General features: G+C 30.5%; 1 protein-coding gene across 1 annotated transcript in view; it reads left to right on the forward strand.

Annotated features, from left to right (window-relative positions):
* The first annotated feature begins 13,131 nt into the window (after positions 1–13,131).
* LOC134274028 (uncharacterized) overlaps positions 13,132–26,569 on the forward strand; it is a 50,464-nt gene continuing 37,026 nt past the window's right edge. The window contains exon 1 of the mRNA XM_062756262.1: positions 13,132–13,199. The gene's annotated coding sequence lies outside the window, so the exon portion shown is untranslated. The remainder of the gene's footprint in view (positions 13,200–26,569) is intronic.

Raw genomic sequence — 26,569 nt, forward strand, 5'->3', positions numbered from 1 at the left:
TATACTTTATCTTTTTACCAGTCAAAGATCGATGGCGACTGGGACTAGATCCGTTAAGTGAGCCTCAGATGAACGTTTAATAACAGGTAAGTGTAGTACATGAAAAAAAGGTCTAAATAATGTTTCTCACACTAAACGCTAGGTCATTTTTAGACATTGAATTATCTACGGATTTTTCCGATGTTCAGATCAGCGTTACCGATCGGCAGGGGATACTCACTCCTCCATGGTACCTGATCCCATCTCTGATGTCTACTATTCTCCTTATTTGCCTTGTTTGAATTGGCTTTTGAGTATGATTACAGTTCGCAAGGTCCAAGAATCATGATGTACCTAAATAAAATGTACAATCACAATCATAATATTTAAACAAATACTAGTATATTTATTACAAAGTGAACAAATCATAGTTACAGTGAAAGCGTAGATTAAATATTGTACAAACTGTCTGTGAAAGACAAAGAGAGAGAGAGAGAGAGAGAGAGAGAGAGAGAGAGAGAGAGAGAGATCATCATAAAATTTGTTATCAAATTTACAGACTGTTTAGAAAATAGATACTCATCCTTTCATCCCGTTGGATAAATTGACACAATAAGTAATTAAGTTGAAAGTCGAATAATTACAACAATAAACAATTATTATGCATACAAATACAAAACTCTTGACCTAAATTTGAAACATTCCCCGCAATACGTCATTTATCTTCCCGCTTCTCCTGTTTTTTTTTCCCGTTTGTTCAATGGTATGACGTAGCGGGGATAAGCAATCTAGGATAACGGATATACTTTTTCTATTTGTTTTCTAGGAAAACAACAGTGATTGAAGTATTTTATGTAATTGAAATTCCTGTTTACAGAAAGGAATATGGTCGAAACAGTTTGTAACAGTTATGAGTTAAAATATCACCACAGAAATCCTTTCCAAATTCGACATAATGAAAGTAAGATGTAGATAGACAAAGCATGTCTCATTAGTTGTCCAAATTAATAATTTTTATAAGCAGATATTTGAATTTTTTTTTTTCATCGATGCTTACGTCTTTTTTTCTTAATACAACTCAAAAATGAAATAGATGTGTCAGACTCTATGGCGTCTTGAAAGTCTATAGTCGACAAATAAATGGAATATCTATTGTATTTTGATGATACGTCCCGATATATCTAAATGTTGAATTGAAGACCATATAATTTGTTTTCGTTCTCTCATGTATAAGATTTTAAATAAATTCTTCTTGATATAAATTCAAAATAGGTTTACTTATAACGAGACGCAATTGATACCCATGGGAATTAAGACAGATTATTGGATAATCTGGTCTACAAAAACAACTAATATAAATGATTGTCAATCAGAATCTGAAGCGTCTTTAAAACCCCAGTCACATTTCCAAAAACGACCAGCGGCCGACGGGTTTTGAAGCAAAAATGGGATTCTTCGGGTGACAGTCGTCAGTTCATCGGCCGTTGTCTTGCCCGATTTTGACCTCTTTTTTTGTCGGCCGACCAATTTTGTGTCTATCGGTCCAAGTTATAATTTTTTTATGCGTCGGTGGCCGATTCCTTCAATTGAAAATATCCGTCGACCAACCTTCAATCATCGTTCGACCATCGGTGGTCAGTTTAATAAGTCGGTCGTCCGTCGTTGGACAATTAGGGTGTTTAAAATTTCGGCCGACGCTGAAAATCAAACTGTAGCTCAGAGCTCGATGATCGGACGACGATTTGCCGACTTGTGAATATTTAACCTAGTAAGGATACATAACACAAACAAAATTTTGATGCATGGATTGATATAATTTTTTTGAACGGAAATAACATGAACAATTAATCCGTAAGATATAAAGAAATCTTAAGTATTCTTTGCTGCTTAGATATGCACCATTTGTCGTTTTTATGCAATTCCATACAAAATTTTGCACATATTTTCAACATTGAGTCACAATTTTATAAGATTATGCCACTTTGCCTTGCAAACATTACTCACGTCACATATCTGAATATAGATCTATGAAAAAATATTGCTGAATTCTAAAGAAAAAAGATTTTTTTGTGTTATTTATCCAAGTCATCGGTGTCTCTAGGAATTAACGTGACTGCTCTGTGTCAGAGTACTTGTATTTACAATCAGAATGCTTTTTTTCTTCAAAACAATTTAGCAAATGACCAAAAACAAGGTAAATTTACGAGTTTCATTGAAATAAAACCAGCTGCTATCAATGTTGTAAAAAGACTGGACTCTTATTAATCGTGGGGAATGGTTGAATATAGAGTTGAAAGTCGTATGTTTTTACTTCATTGAAAATTGATTTCAAATTTTCCAAAAGAAGATTACTTAGTACATGTACATAAATATGAATAAAACGATAGAATCTTAATCTAAGAATAAGAATTTAGTTCATTCATAAAAGGATTTAAGTGCATAAAAAGGATTTTTAAGTGCACACAGGAGGATTTTTAGTGCACAAATGATCGGATTTTAGGGAAAGAGAAATTCAAGTGTATCGATAAATATGTGATTATCTGAGTGGATTGGTTTTCTTTTAAATTTTTCTGTATGAACAAATAATATCAATTTACGTAAATCAAATATGATTTGCAACAGGACACTTCCTTCATAAGTGAAAAGGGTAAACAAAGTATTAAATACAAAATACAAATAAACGTTGTTTTTTCGTAAGCAAGTTGATATTGTTTATGAAAATCACTTAAATTTTCAACAAAAAAATCCTTATATCAATAACACTCTTGCAATTCGATCTTAAACACATTTAGTATAACATATCTATTTCATGATGATAAAGTTCATAATCTAGCTCATATTAAAGATGTTTATTTTAAAGATTGGTGTTCGCTGTGTTAAATAATGATCTGTGTGTAAATATTTGTATCCTTTTTAACTTTGATTGATAAAATAAATTTTATAGATTGTTCTTTTCATCCAGTAACCGTAAAATGTATTTCGAGATAAACTTTTTGATTCTTAAATAACTTCGTATAAAAAAGACTCCTACTTTATAGCTCTATATTTAAAAGAGGTCTTTCATTTTATATATTTTTACCGTAAGAACTTTTATGAAATAAGGTTTAATCCATTTTTTTCTTACATTTTCACTTTTTAAAAAAGAACAATGTTTAATATATATATGTGTGTAAACAAAATTCAGGTTACGCTGGGAAAATATGTTGAATGAACTATGAAGATAAAGAAGAGTAAAAAGCTAAAAAAAAATCATAAAAAGTTGAAAACTTGGAGCAAAGTAAACATTGACGACTTCTAAAATCATCGGAGTAGAATCCATGCAGGTGTTATTGAGAAGAAAGCATCCCCTGCCGACCGTCACATCATCTGTGTGCTCATTGTTATGATCGGGAGAATGGAAAAAATAATAGGTATAAGTAATAATAGGTTAAATAGTACAGAGATAAATCAAATACAATATTTGTATAAAGAGCTAAATCCACGAAAAGACTAGACCAAAATCATCCTTTTTTTCAAGAAATTAATCGGGAAGAAGGAAATTAACAATAGAAATATTATCCTTAAAAATAAAACTAAAATAGAATATCCCAATATTTTTGATGACGTCATATTTATAAAGAAAACATTTCAACACGTGCACTTTGCTACCTTTCTCAAAATAATGCATTTTTTCGTCTTTAGTTCAAAAGTTTGCTGTGGCCACATCCTTAGAACAAAATAAAGTTCATACTATTAAAAGAAAATTAAAATATGAATATCTGTTTTAACTACGATGGTGATTTGCCTTTTGTATACTAGACCGAAGTGCTCCTGTTCTTGTATGTTATGTTCTGTTTTGGCTCAGATAGTTTCATGTCCGCTTTCTTTTCCCAGAAATAAAGAATACTCTTTTCCCGGAAAGAGCTTTAAGGTCAAGTCCATAGGTCATTAGGTGGGACTTGTATGAATAAAGACTTCCTTTCGTATACTAAGTTCAGGCTTTATATTTCCCCTTTATCTGTCAGTCTTCCTTAGATTGATATTTCTTCAATTAATTGTCCTAATTATTTTTGTCACGTAGATAAGGCAATGCACATAGCATATAAGCTGGAAAAAGAGAAGATACGCAAAATATAAGGAAGAAATCCGTTTTGAATTAAATTACTCAGATAAAATCAGATATATGAAATTACGTCTTAAAGTGTTTACTCCAAACACTTTCCAGGAGGATTTTTTCAGTTAAAATTCCATTACTGACTAGAATTTCGATTTTTTAAAATAAATTAAACTTACAAAAAAAAAAATCTTAAAATTTAAATACATTTACTACGATATTCTAAATATCATATCGAACTACTTAGTTTGTTTACATTTTAATGTTTAAGTTGTACTGGTTTTGTAAAATTTATTTTATTTATAGCTTCTTGTTCTACTCTCTCGAATTAAAAAATATATTTATTATCACCACTGATTTCCAGATATTGAAAATCACCATGAGTAGAACGAATACAGGCCTCTAGAACGTCAGGAGTGTGATCAGGTGCCATGGAGGAGTGGGAATCCCCGGTCACATCCGTTGTGTGCTCCTTGTCATTATAGGGAATTAAATAATTAAATCTGTCGACAATTCAGTGTGTGAATAATGATCTAAAAATTAGTATGAAAAACGTCAATCAGCATTTGACTTCTTTTTACCTACTGATTGTTAGGCCATTATTTACAAACAGAGTTGTCCAGGGATTTTTCCGGGGTGTTTAAACTAAACATCTGATGCTTTGGAGGTCCATTTTTGTTCCGCTTCTATTTTGTCTTGTTCAATTAACTTTTGAGCTCGAATACTGTTTGATATCTCCTCATATTTCTTTGTCAAACATTTCAAGTCTAGTTCAGAGATTAAATAAAAGTAAAAATATTAATATCAGTTCACTGTTGATATCATGAAAAAAAATCGCATAACCTATCGAATCCACAGAAATGACTAGTATACGATATCATTGTATCATTGAAAAGTATCCTTTTTGATTGTGGATTCTTATTTATTATGTGCACCGGATCCCATCTCCGGCTTTTGAAAGGTTTGGGTTTTTGCTTCGTTCATTTGTGTTTCATTTTGTTTACAGAATTTATGAGTTTCATCACATTTCGTTATCTTTACATCGTCATTTTATTATTTATGTAATCGTATACTGTAAAAATCATTGTGTTTATTCAATAGCAATTAAAAATTTTAGCTCACATGAAACTACAATTTGAAATATATTTTCGTCATTCTTGTTCCTTCTTTTCAAATAAATAACCTATAAAGGTACAGATGATATTAAGAATCATTCAACAGACAAATGATGATAGACTAGTATACCTATTTGTATGTGTGTGTAGACTTCTCTGAATTCAAAAGGAAATTTGAATTAGAGCGTTTAACTCAAGTTGGTAAATTTAGTGTGGAAGAAGACTGAATTCTTGGAATACAATTCTGAACATTATTTTGCCAAGTTTTCTGAGAACCAATTAAAAATAGCAATTAGTTCACAATTAAAACGTTATTCTTGGCGCAAAGTCAGTCGTGATTATAGAAAATGTCCCCGTCCAAGAAGTTAACAAAACAAACCAACAGGACAGGGGTTACACAGCTTGCATAGGGATCCTAGGTCTTTATACTTCTTTAATAAGCAATAGTTCCAATAAAAACACTAACACATGACATTGATTATCACTCTCGATAAGTCACAAACGCCATGAGCCCAAGGGACTTGGGCTAAGCATTAATTTGCCTTCAGAGAAGAACGATTTCTATAATAAAGAATGAATAATGCTAAATCAAAGTTGGTAATTTTCCTTACACGGCAAGATTTTTCCCATCATTTAAATTGTCTGTAAAAATTTTAAACACATCAAATGAGATCGCAAATGAGTTACACATTTATAGCATTGATCGTTGTAAACAAACCTCAACATGGCTTAAATTAAATTTTATGACGTAAACTACAAAATCATCGCTGTGAAATATGTTTAACAGGTAAGATACATACAAATTTTGCAGATTCTGAGATAATGTCAATTTTCCTGATATCATTATCTTTATAACAAATTTAAATATTTATTTTGTGAATGTGTAAAGTTGGGATAAAAAGGAAATCCTTATATTCCTAACAACAAAAATATTTTCCTAATTTTACAACATTGTACATGATGTAAAAAAGCAAAGAAAATTAATGTCAAGAGTTTACTTGATATTTTAATATCAAGATACTTGGTATTTTAATAATTACACTATGCATGTGATTCACAGTCTGGCCTTATATACACATTGAAAACGATTCTACAACATTTGATATTTAATTTGTTGAGAATGGTCCAGTAGCATGAGTTTGTTAATGCTGTTCTGTTTTCATATGGATACCTTTCCGAAGATACACCAACAACAATGAGCCAATCTCTTCCATTACGTTTTTAACTCTTAAAAGTGACTTTGCATGTCTTTATTAACAATATTCCGTTGTCTGCCATTTTAACACATTTAGTAACAAATACACAGTTTGTTTTATTATTATTATTATCATTTTTACATATTTCCTGCTTCCCCCTGCTTTTCAGATTTTCCCGAAAGCAGCACAAATCAACGTCATTATTATTTGGCATATAACAAGATGTAACCATTCTAATGAACATTTGAAATCTTTCGTAATTCATTTTGGGTGCAACTTCTTTTCCCGAAAATGGAGCATTTTTATACCCTATATATATTTAACTGATTATACCTGATACATAAATGTTCAAAATTTTTTTAACAACTTGCCCATCATAACATATTTATCTTCTACAATAAATAAATGTGTATTTCATCAATTTAATTTGATTTTTACCAATGATTAATTTATACATGTACATGTAATTGCCAAATTGATTAACAACAGTAACAACTGTTATTGCAACTGATAAATCGCAACTCATTTACAAAGATTACAAAGACATACAGTAATTCTCTTTTAAATATATATGAAATATAGATTTCATATATAAAAAATAGAAAATTGCTGCCTAATTCTTCAGATGTATACAAGCATGGAGCCTATTATCGACAATTTACTTGCAATTAAATATAAAGTATTTTTAAAAAGATATATATACAATTGTTGGACAATATGACAATCACGAAAGAAAATCGATGAAAACTACATGTGTTTTTTAGGCTAAACACCCATTCTCAATATAAGGGCTCAAATAATGTCGCCCCATTTTCATTTAAAAGAAATACCACTGATGTAATTTCTAAATCAACATTATAAATAGTCATATAACAATGTAAGTCATATAATTAGGTCTTAAAGGGTAAGGATCCAAATTCAAATATAAATTTTGAAATGTACGTTACTGTCGCCGAGGCAAATATTACTGAATCCCCTCTGTGTAATATATAGTTTTGATTCTTAAGTAAAAATTTTCTGATAAGTTAAACCTTGTATCATATATATTTCTTTTCATAACAATAAATACATTTTCTTTGTGATAATAAATAATTTTTATTGTGCAAATGTGTTCAACCACATTACAAGCAAACACAAAGATTATACACCTGATAGTTTTGTTCTCCTTTACTTATTGATCCTAAATTTAGATTTCAATAGATTAATTACTCCTACTTAGATAATGTAACATATGAACAATTTCAACTCTTATAATTATGTTTACGGAATGAAAGACATTTTCAATGTAGAAAAAGAAAAGTTACCTATATTTTTCCATTAAGAATATATATTAAGAAGAAAAATGAAACTTTAAATAAGCAACCCCTTGTACCCTGTAAACTGGCAAAGACGTTTTGCTTAACACAATTAAAAATATTTTTTCCATGAAAAGTGATCATTTGAAATGTACGTTACTGAAATATACGTTACCATGAAATTCGAAAAGGGAATCTCTACGAATTTTCATGTATTTAATATTTCACACAATTGTACACAAAGGAAAGTTTCAAAGGTTGGAGGTCGGCTAAATCCCAAAATTAATGAAAAGAAACGTTTCTGCTGAGGAAAAAAAATATATTAAGGTCAATTATATATAAAATAATTTTGATTCCTGGTATATATTTCTGAATACGAAACCTGTATGATGCATTTCTTATGATATGCAAGTTCAAATAGTATCAATATATTGCGTGTCTAACGTATGCTTGTGGAAGAGAATTGATTTTTATATTTGAAATGTACGTTACGTATGGTAACGTACATTTCACGTTTTTCTAACTGACATTTTTTTTAAATTTAGTCAATGAATTGCGTTTACACGAGCGAAACAAAATTATTAACAACATTTGACAACTGGCCACATAAATCCATCTGAATGCACCCCCAACAGTGTTTTTGTTACCACATTTAGAAAATTTATTTCTAAGTGTCTTAAATTCATCTTTGGCAACCTTTTTGCAGTTTGTTTACTTTTAATATGCGACTTTTCGTCAATATTATAATTTAATTGTTGTTGATAATTTAAACAAGGTATGCATTGGCTTATAATTGGAAAAAAAGAAACAAAAAATAGAAAAAAGAAACAAATAGGCCTAAACCCAGAACACAAGACGGTCACGTACATTTCAAATACTGAAAGGCACACAATACTCAGTTTTGTTTGAATCATTGCATTTTGGGCAGATCTGCTGAAAAGCACGGTATGTTTGTGTTTTGAAAAACGATGTTGCAATATACTAAATGAAATTGTTAACAAACTGTCGATGGATATATTCGGAATAGATTTATGTTCAGTTTCAATGGCCAAACACGAGCATTTGTTAGATCATAGCAAAATACGTCTGACTCTTATATTTTTTTTATACCCTTGCACATATATATATATATACCGGTGTCAATTTCAGCGAAACAGCACAAAAGCTGAGGTGGAATTTTTTGAAATGAACGTTACCGAAGTGACGTGACATTCATGTAGTTAATGACAAATAACCTCGTTTGTTACATTATGATTTCTTATATTACTGCCTTAAAAATTGAAATGAAATTTATGTCAATAATTGCTTTTTTTTCAAAATTTTCTTATTACTAATTTACATATTTTACAAGCTTGAAATGATTAATTTATAGGCAATGTATCTTTATAGTGGTGTTTGACATATAACACAATGTGATTACATAGAGAATCTGTTTTTAATAAACTGAAACAAAACGATGAATTTTTAGATGAATTTTAAGCTTTTTATTAAACAGAAATATATCTTGAAATGTACGTTACATTTACGTAGTTTTTAAATCGGCATGGATATATGTTAAAAAAGATAGTAACTACAAAATAGAATTTTTCTACATGTACATGTTAGGTTCCAGTATCTATAGAAAATGACAAGATTCCAAACTGATCGCTCTAAACAAAACAGAGAGAAGAATTTAAAGCATATATTAAATTTTTTTTTATACATCTGGATTAAAAAGTAACCATTGTCTTTTGAAAGGAAAAATCAAACGCACGTTCGTATGCCGAGAAAATATGTTGCTCACAGAGTTGGTAGGATGTGCTGGTGTTAAGATGAGCTATTCCAATTGTGATTTTAATGACTACATTTTTTTTTTACAAATCTTTTTGGACATTGAAGAAAGAGTAACGTACATTTCAAGCTACATTTCTGAATAAAATCACCCTCTGCTTTATCGTCTTGTCATTATTCCATGTATTATAATTTGATGAAAAAAAATCTGGAAACAAAATCTTCAGATACTTTCTTTCAAAGGTAACTGATAGAAAAATTGTTTTCTTGAACTTCATTTTTTAAAAAATCAGAGAGGCATTTGTGCCCTTATATTGAGAATGGGTGTAAAAAGGAAATATTTATAAACATTTTCAAAGCCATTTCTATCTAGAATTATATTAACCATAAAGAAAATGACGTTCTTGGAAAGGAAGTTGTTCACGTGATCATTTTGCATATCTACAAATTTTAAGGAGAACCAATGAAATGCTGTAGAGCCTAATTGCTATTCACAAATTAATGTTCATATTATACTTCTAGAATAACATAGAAAGCTACATTGTAATGATAAATACAAGTTGATGTATATTTTTCTATTTTAAAATAACTTTCAGGAATTGGTGGCAGTATTGAAACTTTGTAAAGGCAATAAATAAGTCGCTGATTCTTTTTTTAAATAAGTGATATTTTTACATATGACGTTTTAATATCACTGCAAAATCCAGAACTGAATTTTAACAACGCAACCTACCAAGTTTAAAATATTTATGCTCGAATGATCAATTTTTAGTACTAGGAAAGGTCTCACAAGATCACAAAGCTATTTCATAGTTGTATTTTAAATTCTTTTAATTTTTCAAGCCTTTATTCTACATAAACATCTGGAGCTAATTCCTGTGAATTGTATATTTTAGAGTTATTTAATCAACCGATGCTCTGTAATAATTTTTGTGTTTTTATATTAATTTAGATGAGTGTACTTAGGGAATTTTGGCAACATAGATGCAAAAGTGATCGATGTAAACAATTTAACGTGGTAGAACACTTTTGATGCCATTATCAGAATTTTATCCATAAGGAAATATGGCATTCTAGGAAAAGAAGTAATTTATACGTTCCTTTTTGTCTTCTCAACTTTTTTTTAGAAAACCAGTAAAAATTGTCATCATATCCAATCACAACCAAGTTTTTTCAATGTTCAGTCCGTGTCATTTCTTTATAAATCTATTTGAGGGCACTATTTGTCTTCCTTGCTATAAAAATTCAATTAAAAACAGAAAATTGATCAATCGATTGATCGTACGTTGTTTTAAGTCCAATTCGAGATTTTTCCCACTCATATACATGTATAGAGAAGCCACCATTTACCGATTAGGGGCTTCAAATTTCACGTTTACTCTGCACTGGAATATTGAGTAGCGAGGGATCATTACCGTGCTGTGCCAGTCATGACATTGGGCATCGCGTGTCATTACATGGAGCATCGTGCCATTACATCGGGCATCCTTTTCGATGTCTCGTATAAAGGATCCGCAACTTTCACTTCAAAGTACTGTGGCGAGGGAATAGTTACTACCTATTTTCAAATCCTTCTTAATTTAACCATCTCCATTATGTCCTTCAAATGTCCTAGAAATTTTTTTTTAATTGTGAAGATCTATAAAGGGAGGTCCAAAAAGTAAGAAATATTGAACAATATTATTCTAAAGATTAGATGAAACATATGGAGATTATGGACAGTATTCAAGATCAAAAGTCCATAAAACAATACAAAATAGGAGCAAAGCATACACGGACCTCCGAAACATCTGAGGTGGGATCAAGTGCCATGGAAGGAGCATCCCCTGAGCACCCGCCGTGTGCTCCTCGTCATGATCGGGGAAACGAAAATAAATTGGATAATATACAAATATCAGCATTTGAGTCAATGATAAATTGGATTATACAAATATCAGCCAAAATCAGTCAAAAAGCATGTTATCCATGCATCCATTTTATATTGCTGTTAGTAGGAGTCAATGAAGGACAAAAATTTGATATACACGATTTCTGTAATTTAAACCCTGACTACGCCCATAAGTTTTGTATCTACTGTTTTTACAGTTTCTATCGCATTTTTTTAATCTTAGAAAAGTCCAATCCTGGAAGGAGTCTAAGATCATGCTAAAAATGATTCATATCTGGTACTTTATTTTCGAATGATTTTATACTTAAAAGTTTATTTTTAATTTTTAACATTCCTTTCTCAACAGTATGATACATGTTTATAAATTTCAACATACATGTACTTTATGAACACATAGAGACTGTAAGGCACATCAACTTCATAGAGAAGAAGATGGTGATACAAAGTGGGGAAAGAATAGCTCTTTCCATAAACAACCATGAGATTTTCCATTTTTTCATTAATAGTGATAAATTTTACTGTCCCCAGATAAAATTTATCAATCCAGGATGAATTGTAAATTTGACCCTTCTGCACTTGATACGAGGACACTCTGGTGATTCCCCAAAAATGCTAATGTCGTTTATTAAAAATCATTGGAAGGTTTCGTGTTATTTCCTGCACGATAATATTGTCCTAACCATGAAGTCCATTCAATAATAAGTTTTTGTTCACATTTAAAGAAGAGAAATATTCTTTTCAATTAAATAGAAAGGTATCGAAATATTTGTTTTCCTTTATAATTTATATCCTTTTGAAAAATATTAAAGAGATATATTCTTTTAAATTTTATAACAAGGTAAACACGAACTTTTGGTGTAAACACGAACATATAATGTGTAACAGTATATCCTTTGTTTGAAAATCTTTTTTGAAAAACATTTGAAAAAAACATATACAAAGTGTCTTCATTCTTGTTGGTTGTTGTTGTTTTTTTTCTACTTTAAAAGACAAATAATATTACCCAATTGACAGAACTTTTTTGAAACCCAATTATCCACTTTACTGACATGATAAAAGAGAAATTTTCAAATTGATGTCCTATGTCTTTTTTGTCAAGCAAATGGTGTTTTAAAATCTTCCCAATTTCTTTTTTTTCAAGATAGATGAACCTGTAGTAGGTTCTGGTGTCATAAGACCTTGTCACGATCAGAAAATATCCTAAAATTAATAAAAGACAGGTTCGATTACTAAAAAGAATTTTTGGCACATCAGTGTTGCGTTAATTGCTGATAAATATAAAGAAACTACATTTGTATGAAGAAAGATCGATTTCTTATAGAATGATAGTTGTGTCATATGTGTCATTGATGGGAACTTTCCTTTGAAAATATAGATTTTTTTTCTTTGACAAACTAAAATATGCCAACCAATAAGTAGTGTACCCAATGACCTTTTGAGTTTTGAAAATCCATTTAAGCCCTATTAAATCCATTAGAGGAAAAAGAGGACTAAATACTCACCGCAAATTGTAACTTTACATTCCCCAATAGTGTATCATAATATTTTTGTTTGTATAATTACTATAAAATGAGGTCGTTAAACGTGCCCAAAATCATACACAAACAAACCTTCAGTCAATCCTTAAAAGTGGATCATATATCATTTTAGGAAAATTTGATATCATTTCTTTTCAATTTTACTTTTATGAGTTTTGGCAAGTAAAATAAGTGTTTGAATTTTCCTGACTATAATTGACACTTTTATATATAAACTTTCATAAAATAACTTGTAACACATTCTGTCTATTTGTAGGCCCTTGTTTGCCAACGAGGAACCAATATCTTTCTCCAAAGTCAAGTCGGAAGTTGGTTGTCGTAAACAGTATGTAAAAATGTTTACTGATATTTACATAACACGGTTTTTACAATTATTAGTGACATACATAAACAAATCTTTAAAACATGTACATGTATATAAAGAAACATATTTCCTTCTTCGCTGGATCCTTCTTATTTTGATTTGAAAACTGCCTTTTCTTTCATTCATTCAAAGAAAGTTTAAGATAATAGAGATTAATTGGACTAATTTGTAACTTAAACTTATCTATTCCCAGTGTGTAGTGGGGAACGCAACACCAACATTTTGATAATAACATAATTGGATCCTTCAACATAACCCAAAATGGGATTTTCAATCAGTAAATTGTAGCAGTTATATGATTAGAAATTATCTACCTATAACTTACTTGACTCAAAAGGAAATAACGACCACATGAATAGAATAGAACATGCGCACAATTAAATTGTAAAAGTCACCTAAATCTAGATGGGGTTACCCACCAATGATTGTAAAAGATACGTGACCTAGTTACAAATTATACATCAGTTACTTTTTGTATTATTTTAAATTTTAAATATAAAATGGCACAAATTTTTTTTTCTTTGAAAAGAAGAAGTTTCTTGCTGTTGTCCTCTCTGAAACATTAGGATATACTGAAAATGTTTCATTAACAGTATTTAGTGTCATTTATTATCTTCATCTGAACTCGAAATTAAAGATACTACAGAGTCTGATACATCTTTTTTCGCAGTTGGATATATACCGTATTGTACTAGAAAAAGACGTATATGGTAATCTAAAAACAAACTTTACGATTAATGTGACTTCATTTTCCTATCGTCACCTTCTCTTACTTATATAAAGCATTGCACCAAAATCATCTGCCTGTGGAGTTTATCTCCAGTTGTTTCGATACGCAAACACATGCGCTTCGTTTATAGAGTTTCTGAAAGGAAATAAGCTACTTACAAATTTTCAAGGTAACATTTCTCTAATTCTATGACCTATGCAATAACCTTGTAAACAATTACTCTCCAATATTATGTTAATTGGCGTTTTTTTCCGCATCATTGCGGGTTCCAGTAAATGTTCAACCAAGCCTCTTTCTTTACTCCTCACCAAGATATTGACAGTAGTGAAGTAAAAACATTAAGAGTATTGTGAAACAATATATACTAGAAGTGGCGTGAATCAGATGTGGATACAAAAAAATTCAAAAGAACTTTTGGACAATTTGAAATCACAAGATTTTACCAAAATCAACAGCTTAAAAAAAGCTTTTCAATTTCATACACAATCATTCCCTACGATAAATGAAAATCCAGGCTTTTTGATATCATTGACAGCTGCTTTTTCAATAAAAATGGAACACGTTAATTTACTTACCTGGTCATTCGTCATTTGCAAAATTATTTTGTTAAAAGACATTCTGATTGAACACACAAGTACTCTGAAGTTGACATCAAAGTGATGCTTGAGTTTCTGATTGAAAATATCTATGTGGTTTTTGGAGACCAGGTCTTCCAACAATCTATTGGAATTCCCGTGAACCAATTGCGCTCCATTATTAGCAGACTTATTTTTGTATTCATATGAAGCAGAATTTATGCAAAATCGTATGCCTGAAAAGAAGAAAACATTTGCTGTGGCCTTCAACTCGACCTTCAGATATATTGACGACGTATTGTCAATTAACAATTGTAATTTCCATTCCTACGTCGATACGATATATCCAGAGATAAAAGAGAGACACATCTGTTTCATACTTGGATATTTTAAAAAGACGTTAATGATAACCTAACAACCAAGTTATATGATAAACGTGAGAGTCAACTTCACTTTGATCTCATCCCCTGCATACGGAGTGTATATATCTCAGTTGATTCGATACGCAAGAGATGCTCTACGTATGAACAATTTCTAAAACGAGGTAAATTATTGACAAGCAAGTTGATGAAACAAGAAAATCAGCAGTCTCGTTTAAAGTCATCATTTCGTAAGTTCTGTGGTCGATACAAAGTCAGCAAATACAATTTATCATTGAGTCAAGTTCTGACTGACGTTTTTCATACCATTTGTTAGTCCATTATTTATACACTTAATTGACGACGGATTTTTCCGTTATTTCACGATCTTGACAATGAACACACGGCGGGTGTGACCAGTCAGCAGGGGATGATCACTCCTCCATGGCACCGGATCCCAGTTCTGTTGTTTCTGAGGTCCGTGTTTGCTGTGCTCCTATTTTGTATTGTTTAATGGACTTTTGAGCTTGAATACTGTTCATTATCTCCATATCCTTCATTTGTTATACATATTGTTACACACAAAAAATTGATTCCTGGATTGTTATATATTTTTGAACCTATTTTGGTTATAAATTATGGAAATAATAAATTTTTAAAATATTAAGACATTGTAAACGTTTTATGGTGTTGAAAATCTTTCTGCAACCATCCACATTTAATTAATAGGAATTTTTGCAACCTTAAATCCTATCATTTTGAAATTTTGAATAAAGAATGAAAACCTAAGTTATTCATTTTACTCCATTGAACATGTCCAAAGTTGTTATTAGCAAGATTTTTGACATAATTTTATTTGTTTAATATATGTTGTTAAGTTTTAACAGAAGCATAAAAGGAAGAAGTCTGTGAAAACAATGACTACAAACAAAAAAGCCGGATTGTATATATTACAGGAAATTTTGGATATAAATTATGGAAATGGGATACATGTACGTAAAACAGTAAAATGCTATATCCCAATCATCCAATAAAGCACAAGGTGGATGCCGGTGAAGGGCTTCAAATTTAGACTGCTCCATACCGGCACTCAGGGCCATTGAGCAGTGAGCGGCTCTTTTCCTGCCAGCGTAAAGTTTAATAAAATTTTGAATTTGTTTTCATTTAACATGGAATCATATTCCGAAAAAATTGACTTTCACTTTTAATGGCGAATTTCCATTTATGCATGAATATGTGGAAATAACAAACAGTATTCGAGCTCAAAGTCCATTAAACATTATAAAATAGGAGCAGAGCAAACACGGACCTCAAAATCATCAGATGTGGGATCAGGTGCTATGCATGAGTGAGCATCCCCTGCCGACCGGTCTCACCCGCCCTGTGCTACTTGTCGTGATCGGCCATAAATAATTTTTAAAAATATGGATTGACAATTCAGTGTGATTAAATAATGGCTTAATATTCAGTATAAAAAGCGTCGGTCAACATTTGACTTGATGATAAATCTTATTTGCTGACAAGGTCATTGTATCAACCATAGAACTTACGAAATGATGACTTTAAACGAGACTGCTAATGTTCTTGCTTTATCAACTTGTTTGTCAATAACTTACCTCGTTTTAGAAACTGTTCATATGTAGAACATGCTCTTCCATATCGAATCAGCTGAAAGATATAAACTCCGTATGAAGGTGACAACGGTATATATTGTTACATATGTAAGAGAAGTTGATGATTGAAGAGTTAAAGTTATCACATTTAACATAAACCTTTGTTGATAACCATTAATATCTTTTTCTAGTAAAAGATCCAAAAATGAAACATGTGTCAGACTCTGTGAAATCTTTTATTTCAATCTCACCAAGCTATCGTGTCGATGTAAGAATGGAAATTACTATTGTAAATTGACAATACGTCGGCGATATATCAAAATGTCGAGTTGAAGGCCTCAACAAGTGTTTTCTTTTTTTCACGTATAAGATTTTTGACAAATTTTGCTTCATATGAATACAAAAATAGGTCTACAAATAACGGAATGCAATTGATGCCCATGGGAATTCCTATAGATTGTTGGAAGACCTGGTCTGCAAAAACCACATAGATATTGTCAATCAGAAACTCGAACATCTTTTGAATATTAATTTCAGAGTACCTGTGTGTACAATCAGAATGTTTAATAACAAAATAATTTTACAAATGACCAATAACTGCTTAGAAAATATATACCCATCCTTTCATCATGTTGGAGAAATTGACATAATAAATTATTCAGTATTAGTTGAAAGTGGAATACATGTTACTTACAACAATAAACAATAATTATGCATACAAATACAAAACTCTTGACCTAGATTTTAAACCTAGATTTTAAACATTCTCCGTAGTACGTCATTTATCTTCCCGCTTCTTGTTTTTTTCCCGTTTGTTCAATGGTATGACGTAGCGGGGATAAGCAATCTGTGACAACAGATACAATTTTTGACTTGTTTTCTAGGAAAATAAACACAGTGATTGAAGTACTTTATGTAACTGAAATTCCTGTGTACAGAAAGGAATACAGTCGAAACAGTTTGTAACATTACGATTTAAGAGTCATTCTCTGTAAGCATCAAAATGGGCTGGAAATTGATTTTCACGGATTTTGCTGAAACTTTGTGAAATAGTTACATTATAAGCCCAATTTACAAAAATATTATTAAAAGTGATCAGTTGGTCTTGTTTCCATGGCAACCAGGTTACCTGTTTTTTTCACATAGTGGTAAATACCTAAAATGATATTTCTTCCCATTCATGTACATTTAATTAAATAAAGGTGATTATTCTTATTTTTTCCTTTGAAATAATTTGTTATTTGTATTTTCTATTAAAAAAAGTTGAAAATTTTTTTTGGACCTGCTGTTAAATGCCAAATAACATTAAAAAAAATGCTTTAAAAAAAAACATAACAATGTGTACAAAAAACGCAGGCACTGGTGGAATATTCTGATGCTCTGAATTTCACCTTATACATTTATGAAGAACATATGAAAAAACTGGAGAGGTATTATTTACTTTAAGAAAATAAATTGATTGTAAAGTTTGTAAAAATCTCTAAATTTACACACATTTTTGACAAGAGTTATTTCCCCTTTCGGAAATCTTTTGCTTAAATAAATGAAAATGAAAGTGAAAGTACACAGCAGAAAATGACTTTGAGAAGTAAAAACTGTCTGTTTTGGATATTTTTAGGGGTTTTAATCCAACTTGTGAAGTATTTAACATCACCCGTAGTTAAACTGTTAAATGATTGTTCAGGCTTTACTGTGACTGAGAGATATACATGTTTGTGTATAGATGTGATAAACTCAAAAATGGATTGCATCCTATGAAATATATCTGCCTCTGTGACAACAAGTGCTGCATCATTGAAAAAAAACTGTTTAAAAACAAAGTAACATCAGTTAAATAGACTTCAGAGCTAAGGGTGGGATAATAAGGTTGTGATGAAGAAATATACATGGCAATAAGAAGATATAGGCAATTACCAATGAAATATTTACCACGTACATTGAAAGTTGCACATATTTTGTATGAGTTTATTAATAATAGGGTATGCCTATTTATTTTTAAAAAAAACATTAAAGTACCCAAAGCATAAATAATGACATGATTTTAATTACATGTATATCAATAATTTATAGTATAGACATATTATCAGTCTTATTAAAATCAGATGTTGATGAAAATTATATAAACCGTCTGTTGATAAAAATTATATATGTTAACCAAATTAAACTAAATTATATAAAGCAATTCGGTATATATGATAAAAGCTAAATACCTCACAACAGCTTTTTAATTGTTTGCTTGAAAAAAAAGGGGGGCGGTTTAAAAAGTTATTGCCATGTAAGGTATTTCATCAATATTTAAAAGAATTAATTTCATTTATTAATCATTTTTTAAATTAATTAATTTTATCTATTTCACATGTTGACTTTATGAAATCACATCGCTAAACTGAACACGTGACAAAACTGCGATTTTCTCTTAGATTTCAATTTTTGCAGGGTTGAAATTTGTTGATGCAAGTTTTTTTTTGAATGGGTCGATGATTGTGAATGAATGTGCCCTTTCATTTAAGAACTTGAAGTTATTGCAAAAAAATTAAAGAACGTAGGAATTTATTTCTTTAAAATAAGATTATTTTATGCAAAATAATTTAATTTATAATTTATATTAAGATTTTTTGTCATAGCAAACACTACAACAGTTGAATTTATGCCAAATTTATAATACAATGTGTACACTTTACTGAAACAATATATAATGAAGGAATACATTAAAGTTTATAGGGAAATACGGCAATTTTCAGTGGAGAGGAGTTCATTGTACGTGCATGCAGAAAATGGGGATATGTAAAATGGTCGTTGTTGAAATAATGGATTTATGTGCCCAAATTATAGCAGAGAAAAAAAAATTATATTTGATTTTGTCATATTTTATAAGGACATCTCAGTATTCCATTTATCACAGGCTTTATGTTCTGGAAAATATTTTTAAAAAGCTTTCCAAATAGTTTTATATAAAAATAAGTTATTTAACTTGAAAAAAATACTAATACAAATAAATCACCCCCCCCCCCTTTTGTAACATATTGGAGGAGGCGTGGTGACATTTTATCCCCCCCTCACTTTATTCCCCCAGAAAACCATTTCAGATCATTATATTTTTCCTGCCATATATCGATGAGGTTCTCTGTAGATTGAATTTCAAAAGCTTATAGGGAGTTTTTGATAGTGATTTGGAACTAATAAGAGTGGCGGTGGTATGTATAATTATATACTTTCAATCTAATTGCACTTTCCCAAATACTTATTTTACCCTCTGTGCCTTAATGAGGAAGAACAAAATCACAAAATCTTTAAATTACATACTGAATTTTGATTGTCATTCTTAATGTGTATGAATCACGCTTATCTCAGCTGGGAAACTTCAACATTTTTTTTTATGTACGGTATGGACAGACACACGGATAAACAGGAAATTGACATCAGATTTAAGAAACTCAAATGTTACCCACCAATGCCACAATGCATGCCTTAGCAAATACTGTGCTAAAATTTCAAGCATTTTCAATGAATAGTGATACATGTGTAATTGCTGAGAAAACTGCAACCAAACATTTGCTACGTTCAGACATACAGACAGATGGACGGACTGACACACAAAGGTAAATCAGTATACCCCCTCTTCTTCGTAGCGGTGGTATAATAATTCCTCACGAAAGGAACAGCAAAAGATCATTTCAATAACAGCAAAAACAAGTTGAATGGAGGAGGGTGGGGGGGGGGGGGGGCACTCTTGACTATGTGCTTGTCCTACTAAACTAAGAAGTGCATGTACACGTTAAAATATGTTATATATGTTTCAATTAATAGAGCAAGTTGCTTCCAAAAGATTGGTCATGATTTTATGTCGGTATTTATTGTTTCCATGGAAACAAATCCTGATGCAGTAATTCAGATATATGTCAGTCTGTTTTTGTCCCGGTAAATAAATGAAGTAGAAATATAAACAAACATTGGTGGCAATGCTATGAGTTTTGTATACTGGTACATCAATACTTATTTGGATCATTCCTGAATTATTTGGTTACCATAGCAACTGTTTTTTTTTTTTTAAATTATGAATTTATAGTCTTTTTTCATGTTAGTGAAATGACAAGGTTTATGGAATTTATTTTATTGAAGAAGACACATAATCGTGCAATAAAGCAGTAGATTTTGTATATAAAACATATCAATGAAAAGGATTTTCCTGAACTATTGGCTGCCATAGCAACCATTTTTAAAAATAAATTATGAATTACTATTTTGATATTTAGTGAAATACAATTAAATTCAATTTATTTTACTGAAAAAGAGAAAAAAAATAATGAATGAAGCTATGATATTATTTGTTGTAAACTTGTCAATATAACAAAATTTGTGATAGCAACCAATATAAGGAAGTGTTCAAAAACTATTTGGTTACCATAGCAACGTGATTTTAGACGCTTGAATTGTTATTTATTTTTCTTTAAAATGTACATAAGTGAAATAACAAATATAATAAGTGTTATCTATTTAAAATTGAAGAAATTAAATCATGCACCGAGGCCACAGATTCAGCATAATGATAACGTCATTAGCTATGGTGATTTTTCCTGACTTTTTGGTTGCCATAGTAACAAATTATTTTTGTTTAATTTATGAACTTACATATTTATCATAATATTGTAAAATTATGATGTTTAATAGTGTGATTTGCTTTACTTTTGACCTTTTTAAAGTTATGATGTACAAAGAGGAGCCAAATGTTGAATCTACAAATCAATCCAAAATCTCCATAGCAACCATTTTCGTTTTCGTTTTATTTTATTTTAAGAAATAATACCTCTCTAGAAATTTTATATTTTGTTGAGTTAGGAATGACCTTTTCAGTGATGGTAGTTGTTTGTTATGGGTTGCCCGCGTTTTCTTGCTACTATGCTTAGAAAATGCCAAAAATTGGCATTTTTTCAAATTTGTAAAATTTTAAAAAATTCACACTTTTTACTGGAACACAACTCTTTTATGACCAACTACTGAATAATTTCATTAGTTGTGGTAGTTACTCCAACAAATAGTCTATCAGAGTAGACAACAATTAAATATGTAAATAATATACAGAAAATAGAAATTTATGATGAAGATGGTATACTTTCAGTAGGTTGCTCTGTATTTTTGGCCTCAAAATGGTGGTTTTGGTTACCATGGCAACCGGGACTCAAAATAAAAATTAACCCCCAAAATGTTCTAAACATGGTGTTTCTATATTGCATGCAAAAAATCAGCCAAATCTGTGATGTACCATTTCCATCTTTTTTCTAAATTCTTTGATTCTTACAGAGAATGACTCTTAAAATATCACCACCAAAATCTTTTCCAAACTTGAAATGAAAGTTACATGTAGATCGGCATTTCTCATTAGTTGTCCAATTTAATCAGTTTTAAAAACAGATGGTTTATTATTCTTTTTAACTATCGATACCTTTAATCAAACATTTACTGTCTTTTATCATAAAAACATCTAAAAATGAAATAGATGTGTCACAATCAATGGTGTCTTCTATGTCTATATAGTCGAAATATTTGAATGGAATACCTATTTTTATTTGATAATACGTCCCGATATATCTAAATGTTGAATTGAAGGCCATAGTATTTTCATTTAACAATTTTAATGTAAGAATTAAGTTCATACATAGAAGGAATTTAGTGTGCATAAATAAGAATTTTAAGTGCACACAGGAGGATTTTTAGTACAAAATAATCGGATTTTAGGGAAAGAGAAAATCAAGCTTATCGATAAATATGTGATTAACCGAGTGGATTGTTTTGTTATCTTCTTTTGTATGAAATATCAGTTTACGTAAATCAAATATGATTTGCAATAGAACACTTCCTTCATACGTGAAAAAGGTAAACGGGGTATTAATACAAAATACAAATAAACCTTGGCTTTATCGTAAGTATGTTGATGTTGTTCATATGAAAATCTCTTGAACTTCTCCAAAAATCTTTATATCAATAACACTCTTGTAATTTTATCTTAATAAACACGTAGTTTCATTAAGCTACGCGTATCAATTTCCATTCAAGAGTACATTATGATATACTAGTAATCCACGATCTAGTTTATATCAAGGTGTTTATTTCTGTGTTTCACTGTGTTAAATAATGATCTATGGGTAAATATTTGTATCCTTTTTAACTTTAATTGATAAAATAAAATTATTTTTAAAGATCATACTTTTCATCTAGGAACTTTGCTACTTTTCTCAAAATAAAGTACTTCTTCGTCTTTGGTTCAACAGTTTGCTTTGACCACACCCTTGCAACAAATTAGAATTTATACTACTAAAAGAAGAATTAAAATATGAATAATTATTATCTGTTTTAACTCTGATGTTTAGTTATTTTAATAAGATAACGAGTTTGCCTTTTGTGTACTAGACCTCAGTACGCTTGTTCTGGTATGTTGTGTATTGGGTCAAGCTCCTTATAGTTTCATGTCCACTTTCTTTTCCCATAAATAAGGAATACTCTTTTCCCGGAAGAGCTTTAAAGTCAAGTTCCATGGGTCATTAGGTGGGACCTGTATTAACAAAGACTTCCTTTTGTATACTAAGTACGGGTATTATATTTTCCCTTTATCTGTTTATCTTCCTTAGATTGAATATTTCTTCAATTAATTGTTTTAATTATTTTTGTCACACAGATAAGGCGGTGTATATAGCATATAAGCTGGAAAAAGAGAAGATACGTAAAATATAAGCATGATAAGGAAGAAATCTGTTTTTAATTGAATCACCCTGTTAAAAGCAGAAATATGAAATTACGTCTTAAAGTGTTTACACCAAACACTTTCCTGGAAGAATTTTTCAATAAGAATTAAACTAAATGACTAGAATTTTTATTTTCCTTTAATAAATTAAACTTACATAAAAAGTCTTAAAGTTTAAATTCATTTACTACGATATTCTCTATATCATATCGATCGTCTATGTTTGTTAACATTTTAATGTTTAAGTACTGGTTTTGTAAAATTTATTTTATTTAAGGCTACTTGTTCTGCTCTCTCTAATTAAAAAAAATCATTCAAGAGCACCATTTATCTTCAGATATAGAAAATTTCTACGAAATTCATGAAAAATTATACAGTTAAAGTGTCATTGAGGGAGTTGGTAAGATACCAGTTCCCCAAGGCCATAACTCTTTCCCAGGCGCAGCGTGCCGAGGGAAATAGTCCTGGTCGGGGGAACTGGAATCTTGCTAACTCCCTCAATGATACACTTTTTAACTGTTTTATTATACCGATACAAAAGTAAAAAATTAGAGGATTTCGAATGACGGGGAATTAACCTCGAGATTAACGCACGGAGATTAGTCTTTTAACTTATTAAAAGCTAACGACGCAGGGATTAGCTCATTTGACTAACGCACGTGGATTAGTCCATTCACAAAGATTTGTAAGAAATTATTCAAATTTTACTGCCTAACTTTTATATAGGAAAAAATCATTAAATGGGAATAACGAGCAGTATTAAAGCTCAAAAGTCCATTTAAATACGAACCGGGAGCAGAGCAAACACTGACCTCTAAAACGTCAGGAGTGGGATCAGGTGCAATGGAGCAGCGAGAACCCACCATTTACCGGTAACATCCGCTGCGTGCTCCTTGTCATTGAAGGGAATTAAATAACGGGAAAATCTGTCGACAATTCAGTGTGTATATAATGATCTAAGAATTAGTATGAAAAACGTCAATTGGCATTTGATAGCATTTTTTCATACTGTTAGGCCATTATTTACACACAGTTGTCCATGGATTTTTCCGTTTTTTTTTTTACCGCACATGACCGGTCAGCAGGGAATGCTTATTCATCCATGGTACTTGATCCCACCTCTGATGTTTTGGAGGTCCATGTTTGTTTCGCTCCTGTTTTGTATTGCAATTGTTTGATGGAATTTTGAGATCGAATACAGTTCGTTACCTCCTTATATTTCTTTCTAAAACATTTCACGTCTAGTTCAGAGGATTAAATAAAAATCAAAAATATTAAAGCAGTTCACTGCTGATATCATGAAAAAATCGCATAATCTTTCGAACCCACAGAAAGGACTAGTATACGATATCATTGTATCATTGAAAAGTCTCCTTTTTTGATTGGGGATTCTTATTCACTCTAGGCACCGGATCCCATCTCCGGCTTTTGAAAAGTTTTGAGTTTTTGTTCCGTTCATTTGCGTTTCATTTTGTTTACAGTATTCACATTCATGAGATTCATCACATTTTCTTATCTTTACCTTTTTATTAATTATATAATCGGAAATTGTAAAATTATCCATCCAGTAGCAATTAGAAACTTTAGCTCACATGAAACTACATTTTTACGTTTATTTTCGTCATACTTGTTTCTTTTAAAAAAAACAAACAAACAAACAAGCAATAAAGGTACTGTGATATTAAGAATCATTCAACAGGCAAATGATGATTAACTTTACCTATGTGTGTGTGTATGTAGACTTCTCTGAATTTAAAAGGAAATTTGAATCAGAGCGTTTAACTCAAGTTGGTAAATTTTGTGTGGAGGAAGAATGAATTCTTAGGCTACAATTCTGAACATTATTTTGCCAAGTTTTCTGAGAACCAATTAAAAATAGCAATTAGTTCACCTCCTCAGATTTAAAACGTTATTCTTAGCTCAGAGTCTTGATTATAGAAAATGTCCCCGTCTAAGAAATTAAGAAAACAAATCAACAAGACAGGGGCTGCACAGCTTGTATAAGTCAGAGTCTGTAGGGACCGAGAGTTTTTATACTTCTTTAATAAACAATATGTCTATCAATAAGTTCCAATAAAACACCAATACATGACACTGTATTTTCACTCTCGATTAGTCAAAAACGCCATGAGCCCATGGAACTGGGGTTGAGCATTGATTTGTATTAGTAAATGAACGATTTCAATAATAAAGAATGCAAAATGTTGGTAGATTTTTCCCATCAATTAAATTGTCAATTACAATTTGACAAAAAAAACAATTCCAATCCAAAACAGTGCAGTTCATCTCATTTTACCATATAATATTTGTATTCAAGAATATCCTGACCAATGATTGGTAAATCCAAGCTGAATGATTTTGAAAAATCAGAATAAAGTCATGAAACGTTTTAACTTGACGTTCTCTGAAAATGTTAAACACATCGATTGAAGTTGCAAATCTCGTTACAAATTTAAATATTGATCGTTGTAAATAAACTCCAATATTGCCTAAATTTTACGTAAACTAAAAATAATTATCGCAGAGAAATAAGTATAACAGGTAAGATACATACAAATTTTGCAGATAATGAGATAATGTCAATTTTCCTGATAGCATCACCTGTAAGACATATTTAAATATTTCTTTATTTTTGAATGTGTAAAGTTGGGATATATTGGAAATCATGTTACTCAATCTGCCAAACAACAAAATGAATTCCCTTTTTTCGACACTGTTCATGTTAAAAAGGCAAAGAAAATTAATGTCAAGAATTTTTAATAAATACTCTATGCATTTCACAGCCTGAAGAGCCAGTTTCTTACATGTTTTTTTTTTGTTTTTTTTTACTCTGTAAAGTAACTCGTCTTTACTCACAGAACGTCCTTTGTCTCTAGTTTGAATACATTTGCTAACAAATGCAAAGCTAAATTTTGACATATTTCCTGCTTCCTCCCTGCTTTTCAGATTTTCCCAAAAGCAACACAAATCAAAGTCATTATTTGGCATATAACACGATGTAATAATTTTAATGAACGTCTCGATTCTTTCGTTTCATGTCAGTTGCATTTGCAACATCTTTTTTCGGAAAATGGAATATGTTTATAAGTTTAAAAAATGAAATTTTGAGTATTTTTATAAATAAAACAAATTATAACTATTCCTCAATTTTCAAGTTTTTTTTCCCTACAACTTTGCGTATTATTACATATTAATCCCCAAAACTAATTAAATTTGTATTTCATCAATTTATCTTAATTCTTACCAATGATTAAGCATACATATATAGATTGATAACAGTTATCACAGTAGATAAATCGCAACTCATTACAAAGATTA

This window comes from Saccostrea cucullata, unplaced genomic scaffold (genome assembly GCF_032062105.1).
Source record: "Saccostrea cucullata isolate Sc308-1 unplaced genomic scaffold, CSIRO_AGI_Scuc_v1 ctg166, whole genome shotgun sequence".
Classification (NCBI taxonomy): Eukaryota; Metazoa; Mollusca; class Bivalvia; order Ostreida; family Ostreidae; genus Saccostrea; species Saccostrea cuccullata.